The sequence below is a fragment of the Fukomys damarensis genome, unplaced genomic scaffold, assembly GCF_012274545.1.
Source record: "Fukomys damarensis isolate Sample0158 unplaced genomic scaffold, DMR_v1.0_HiC HiC_scaffold_32, whole genome shotgun sequence".
Lineage (NCBI taxonomy): Eukaryota > Metazoa > Chordata > Mammalia > Rodentia > Bathyergidae > Fukomys > Fukomys damarensis.
In genome coordinates, this window is record NW_022900944.1 from 43,462,225 (window position 1) to 43,468,651 (window position 6,427).

A 6,427-nucleotide genomic window follows, 5' to 3' on the forward strand; every position below is an offset into this window, starting at 1 on the left:
TTTTTTTTTTTTTTTTTGGTACCAGGGCTCGAACTTGGGACCTTGCACTTGTGAGGCAGGTGGCAAAACCACTGAGCTAAGTCCCCAGCCCCCCCCGCCTTTTTATTAAATATCCCTTTCTCAGTAGTCAGCTATTTTGACCAGTAGAATTGACTTTTTTCACATTTTATTTATTTATTTTTGTGGTACCGGGGATCGAACTCAGGACCTTGCACTTGCGAGGCAGACAGCGGAACCACCGAGCTACATCCCTGGTCCTCTGAAGTGTATCTTAGTACAGGTATCATCTTACTCTCCCTAATGAATTAGCAATGTTGAATGTACTTCCATGTGCTTCTCGGCGCTTTACATATCTTCTTTGGAGGAATATCGAGTCAGATCCTTAACCATTTTTTTTTAAACTGAGGTATCTGTCTTTATTGTGAGTGATAGTAGTTCTTCATACATTGTGGGTAAGCCCCTCATCAAATATATGATTATAAATTTTGTCTCTCCTTCTACAGGTAGTCCTTTTGTTTGTTTGTTTTGGTTTTTTTGAGACAGGGTCTCACTATGTAGTTGATACTGACTTGCAACTCACTATGTAGCCCAGGCTGGTCTCGAACTCATAGTGATCCTCCTGCCTCAGCCTCCCAAGTGCTGGGATTACAGGCGTGTACCACCACGCCTGGCTACAGGTAGTCTTTTGACTTTCCCAAAGATACCTCTGAAGCACAAAAGTTTTTTTTTTTTCTCAATTTAGATGAAGTGCAATTAATCTGATTTTTCTTTTATCATTTGTTTTTTGATGTTGAATCTAAGAAACCATTAATTAGCCTAACCCATGGTCATTTAGAATCACCCCCAGGCTGGAATGTACAGTGTAGGAAGACCTGGGTTCAATCCACAGCACTGGAAAAAAAGAAAAGGAACAAGAATTACTCCTGTGTTTTAAGAATGTTACAGATTGGCGCTGACATTTAGTTCTAAGATCCATTTTGAGATAATCACTGTGAATAGTGTGCGGTAGCAAATGGACATCCATTTCTCCCAGCATAAAAGCCGCCTTCGCGGTTGATGAGTCTTCCACATTGAAAAAAGGTGGAGCCTTTTCCCCTAGTTCCCCAGAAGACATCTCCTTGGTCCTGCAAGAACTAATCGTAGGGCATCTTTCTGCTGGACCCAGCAAGGATATGGTTCAAAACCAGGAAACCAAGACGCCAGCCTGAGTGAGAGGGGCTCCCAGGGCTTGTCCCTCCTCAAAGAGCTGAACAACCTCCTGCCTTCATCAGAGTCCTGGTGACACTCAGCCGTGTCCAGCATACCTCTATGCTCATTTCAGTGCCTTCCTCCCTCGCTCCCTTGAGTTTTTAAATTTGTGTGTGTGTGTGTGTGTGTGTGATATTGGGGCTTGAGCCCAAGGCCTTCATGCCGAGCTACATTCCCAGCTCCTTTTTCATTTTTTAAAATTTTGAGACACAGTCTGTTGAAGTCACTAAGTTGCCCAGGCTGGTCTTGAGTTTGTCCGCCTCCCAGAGCGCCGGCGTCGTAGGCCTGTGCCGCCATGCCTGGCTGCCCGGTATTTTCCTTATGGAAGCACACCCACTGTTTTTCAGGAGTGCTGCTGGAGGTGGCAAAGCTAGAGTGAAGCCTTGGGACAGGTGAAAGCCACGGGCTGCCTGCCGAAGGTCGCCTTAGCGTCCCAATTTTGTCACCAGTCTGTCTTGGTTTGGGCGAACAAGACGGGGGGCCCAGGCTAGTTCAGGCCTCCTTGACTTGCCAATGGAATTCGTGTGGGAGAGGACAGTGGCAGCCATGGTGTGTGTGGTGGTTCATCCTCTCGGGTAAGGGCAGGGACCAAGCTTTCTTATGATAACAATAATAATAGCTTACACACCCCGACAAAATCACACCACCAAACACGGTGCCCAGAGCACGAACAAGATTCCTGTTGCTGCCCTGACGAACTATCCTTGCTTGGTGAGGCCTGAAAACAACGCAAAGTGATTCTCTTCCAGTTCTGGGGATCACAAAACCCAGAAGGAGTCTTATCAGGGGAAAAGCCAGGGTGTCTGCCGAGTGTTCTTTCTGGAGGTGCTGGGGAGAAGCCGTTTCCTTGGCCCTTTCAGCCTTCTCTTCCTCGGCTTATGTCCCCATCAGTCGTGCTCTCAAAATCTTCGTGCACCCTCACGTCACTCTCTTCCCTCCCAGGGTCAAAGCTCGCTTTGCTTCCCTCTCAGGGTCCTTGTGACTCCCACGCATTTGCCTGGATGATCCAGGACAAGCGCCCCATCTGCAGGTCCTTCTCTTGTCACATCTGCAAGGTCCCTTCCTCCACGCCAGCTCACATCCACAGGGCCCACAGATGAGGACCTGGGTACCTGTGAGGCTCTTCTTCAGAGGACCCCAAGCAAATAGCCCTTCCTGCACCCCACGAACGCCTGTGGAGAATGCTATCTATGTGGGGTTGTTATGGCAGCCTTTTGTTTCCCTTTCAGGAACTGTGGTCTCTCCTCCTCCAGGTCTTGCTCAAGTTCGGGGAGGCTTTCCTGGCCCTCCCTTAGCACTACCACTTGGCCCTCCCTCTTGCGCAGTCCCGATTCTGTCCTACTTTTCTTTTTCCCTCTATAGCTCTTTGTTTTCTAATATACCATAGCATTGATCACATTTATTTCTATTTTTATTCACTAGGATGTAAGTTCTACGGGGCAAGGATTTTTCTGTGTTTTGGTCTCCGATACCCCACAGGAGTGTAGACCAGTGCCTGGCACACAGTAGGTGCTTAATACATGTGTGTTGAATGAATGTGAACTGAATGGCTTCATCAGGGGTCTCAGCTTTGAGCCTCTTTCTCTGCCATCCATGGCCACCCTTTTCCTTTCTTCTTTTCTTTCTTGCTTCTTTTTCTTTCTGTCTGTGCTGTAGCTTAAACCCAGGGCCTCATGCATGCACCCTCCCACTGAGCAAGGCCCCCGCTCTGCCATGGCCAACCTTGGCTTCCCTGGCAGTGGAGGCTCTGCCTGCTGTGTAGCCAATCAATGCTAGGAAAACATGGACCGTCCGGCCCGCTGGTAACACACTGGCAACCCTGGTCTCTACCACACAGGTAACCTCAATTCTTATTTCTGCTGAGACTCGCAAAGGTCTCCGAGGGAAAGAGATGGTCTGGCTCTGAATACTTATTGAAAGCTAAATCCTTAGAATTAAAATGATTGCAGAGTGAAGGTGTAGGGCATCCCGGCTGAAGTTGCTGGGCTTATATTGGGCTACTGTGTCCCCACCAGTGTGCCTGCGGGTTGTGAGTGTGTGGCCTCTGCAGTTGGTTTCACTCGGGATGTCCACTCTAGAGGGGCTTGGGCACCTGAGGGGGCCTGGTGGAAAGGCTGCAGAATTCCTACAGACGTCTTGAAATCACATGTGAATTTCCACACGCATATGCGTGTTCTCTGGGAGAGCAGGATCCGCAGCTCCCATAACATCAGGATCCCAACAGGGAACACGAGGTGCTCCCGCACGGGCCAGCCCAGCACTGAGGACTGTGTGCTTCTGTGACTGCTGAGCGATGGCTGCAGTTAATGAGCAGGGCCTTCAGAGGTGTACCCTTCTCCCTGTCCACATCCGGAGCTGAGCCGGCCACGGGTTCAAATCGCAGGCTGACCAATGTCGACTTTTGCCAGATCCTTTACATGGCTTAGGACTTCGCTCCTCCTCAGCGAAATAGGGGTAGCTGTGGTTTCTTTACGTTTTGTATATGAAAGTGTTTTGAGGGTGCAAAATGATATAGAGTTGCAAAGTATTAATGACGAAGGGAACATATCCCTTTTACTCTGTAGTGGCAGTGTTCTTTTCTCTACTCCATCCATCCACCCATTCATCCACAGCTTATTAACCTTCATTTCCTCATAGTAAGTATAAGCACTACTACCATGCATATGACAGAATACTTTATAAAGCATTAACCCTTCAAAAATGGTGGAAAACGGGTCCAGAGACCTCAGGCCACTTGATCAAAGTCACGGAGGTAGCAAGTGGTGGAGACAGCTGGAGTTGAAAATCCTATTCTGTCTCATGCCAATAGCAATGCTTGCCAGTATTATCCACCAAAACACTCTAACGGCAGTGAGGGATGCAGCTCAGTGGTTCTGCCACCTGCCTCCTAAGTGTAAGGTCCTCAGTTTGATCCCTGGTACTGGCAGAGAGAGGGGAGCTGCTGGGAGACAGGTGAGAGGAAAATCTGTGGAATGCAACCACTTGTTCGAGTGCCTTCCATCTCACGCTATGCTTGTTTTAATACCAAAGAATTCCCCACCAGTCTTTAAGTACCGGTGATACTTTGAAAGGGGGGTGGACCCATTATAGCTTTCTGCCACACTCCCTGTCCCACACCACATTTATCCAAATCAGTTGTCTGTTGTTTATGTTTGCATCTTGTCTCCTGGGTAGGCATAGATGCTTCTGAAGGCAAGATTGGAATCTGCTTCCTTCTCCCTCCCTCCCTCCCAAAGCCTAGCCCAGTGCCCAGCATGAAACAAATACACAGATAAAGAACTTGACATTGATTTGTAGAATTTCTGCCTACCCACGTCATGTGCCAAAGGAGAGTCAGATGACGACCTGTGGCCGCAGCTCCCCAGACACTTAGCCGTGGCACTGAAGGGCCAAGCTCCCAGTGTGCCCGGAGAGGAGTCCCGAGACTTCTGGTATACCACTGTCAGGGTCAGGACTGGGATCAAGCACTAGAAGCAGTGCAGGTCATCAGAACCCAACAAAAAGCTTCAGTAAATAGGGCAAATTTTGCAAAAAGTGACAACCCGTTCCTCTGGAGTGGCAGCATTGTGTCAGTTACGGCTCATGCCTTGGAATGGACAAGTGCAAATTATTGATGTTGAAACTGCTGTTTCCCAAGAGGGAAAAGTTAAAAACAATCTCCTGCCCAGATGCTATCTGCCACGCAGGCCTCCACCTCTGGTTGATTGTGGACTTCAAGGGTTACATTTGGGACTTTGGCTGCCCAGACAGACCCATGCTCCTTTGGGACATACTTCTGGCTCTCTTAGATTCAATTCCACTCATCAAATATTTACCAAGCTCCCAGAGGAAGCGCTGGGGATGTACAGAGAGGCGCCGACACATAATGGCTTGGAACTCTGCGAAGGAGCCAGGACCTCGCTGCTCCAGTCATTAGCTGACGATATTGGCTCCCTCAGAGCCTGAGCCGTTTGGACTGGAAGATGGAGAATCTAATGTTTGTCCTGTTCACAGCTGGAAGGGCTTGATGCAGTAATAGAAAAACAGTAGGAAAGCTAAGGAAATTACCTGCGACCCAGTGTTAACAGACAGATGGCCTCAGTAGGATGGGTGTGGTGCTAACATTTACCTGACGCTTGCCATTTGCTTGACACTGTGCTAAGCAATAGTGCCTGGATAATCCCATTTATCCTGCACAAACCTGTACACGGCAGGGACCAGTTATTCCCAGTGAGGAGCCCGAGGCAGGGCGGCATACGTAATATGCCCAGGTCAGAGAGCTGGAAAGTGGCAGAAGCAGGCTTCGAACCTGGCATCCGCACTCCAGGCAGGTCTTGAGGCACAGGTACACAGGGGCTGTGTGGGAGGGGCTTTTCGGGGTGACGCTGGACAGGGGAACAGATTTTCAGGCAGCAAAGCCATGGGAGGAGCCCAGGAGAGAGGCAAAGCAAACCCTTTGTGAGGGCAGGGTGGGGAAGCTCGTGGATGCAGGGTTTGACGGCAAGACGGAGAGGTCTAGAAGACAGGGGATCGGGCAGTGGGATGCCTTGAAGTCAGGCGTAGGGATGTGGATTTTCCCCTGGAGGGAATGGGAGCAAGGGCAGATGTGAGACAGGATGGCTGATATGCAGGAAACCTAGTACACCTGGCTGTGTTCAGAGTGAGGCTCTGGACAGCACATGCGAGCCAGCTGGCCGCATTAGCTCTTCCAACTGGAGGACCACTCTCTAGGTATCCCCACTTCAGTCCAATGCTGAGGGCAGGGCATGTGGGAGGTGCTTACATTTTTTGTTAAATGATTGGGTGATTAAAAGTGTGAGTGAATGGCACATTTAAGTCTCTGGGTCTCTGAAGAACTGGATTGTGACCTGGATTAAAGAAAAGTGCATACATCTGAGGTGGATCACAAACCTGAGTGGGAAATGGGAAACAAACAAGCTTCTAGAAGAAAGTACAGAGGATTTCAGGAGCACAAAAACTCCTCAATCAGCATATGAAGGGCCCAGCCACCAAGAATTTGAACATCATTAGAATTAAGATCTGTTCTAGCCAGGCGTGGTGGCGCATGCCTGTAATCCCAGCACTTGGGAGGCTGAGGTAGGAGGATCGCTGTGAGTTTGAGCCCAGTCTGGGCTACCTAGTGAGTTCCAGCTCAGTCTCAACTGCATAGTGAGACCCTGTCTCAAAAAAAAAAAAAAAA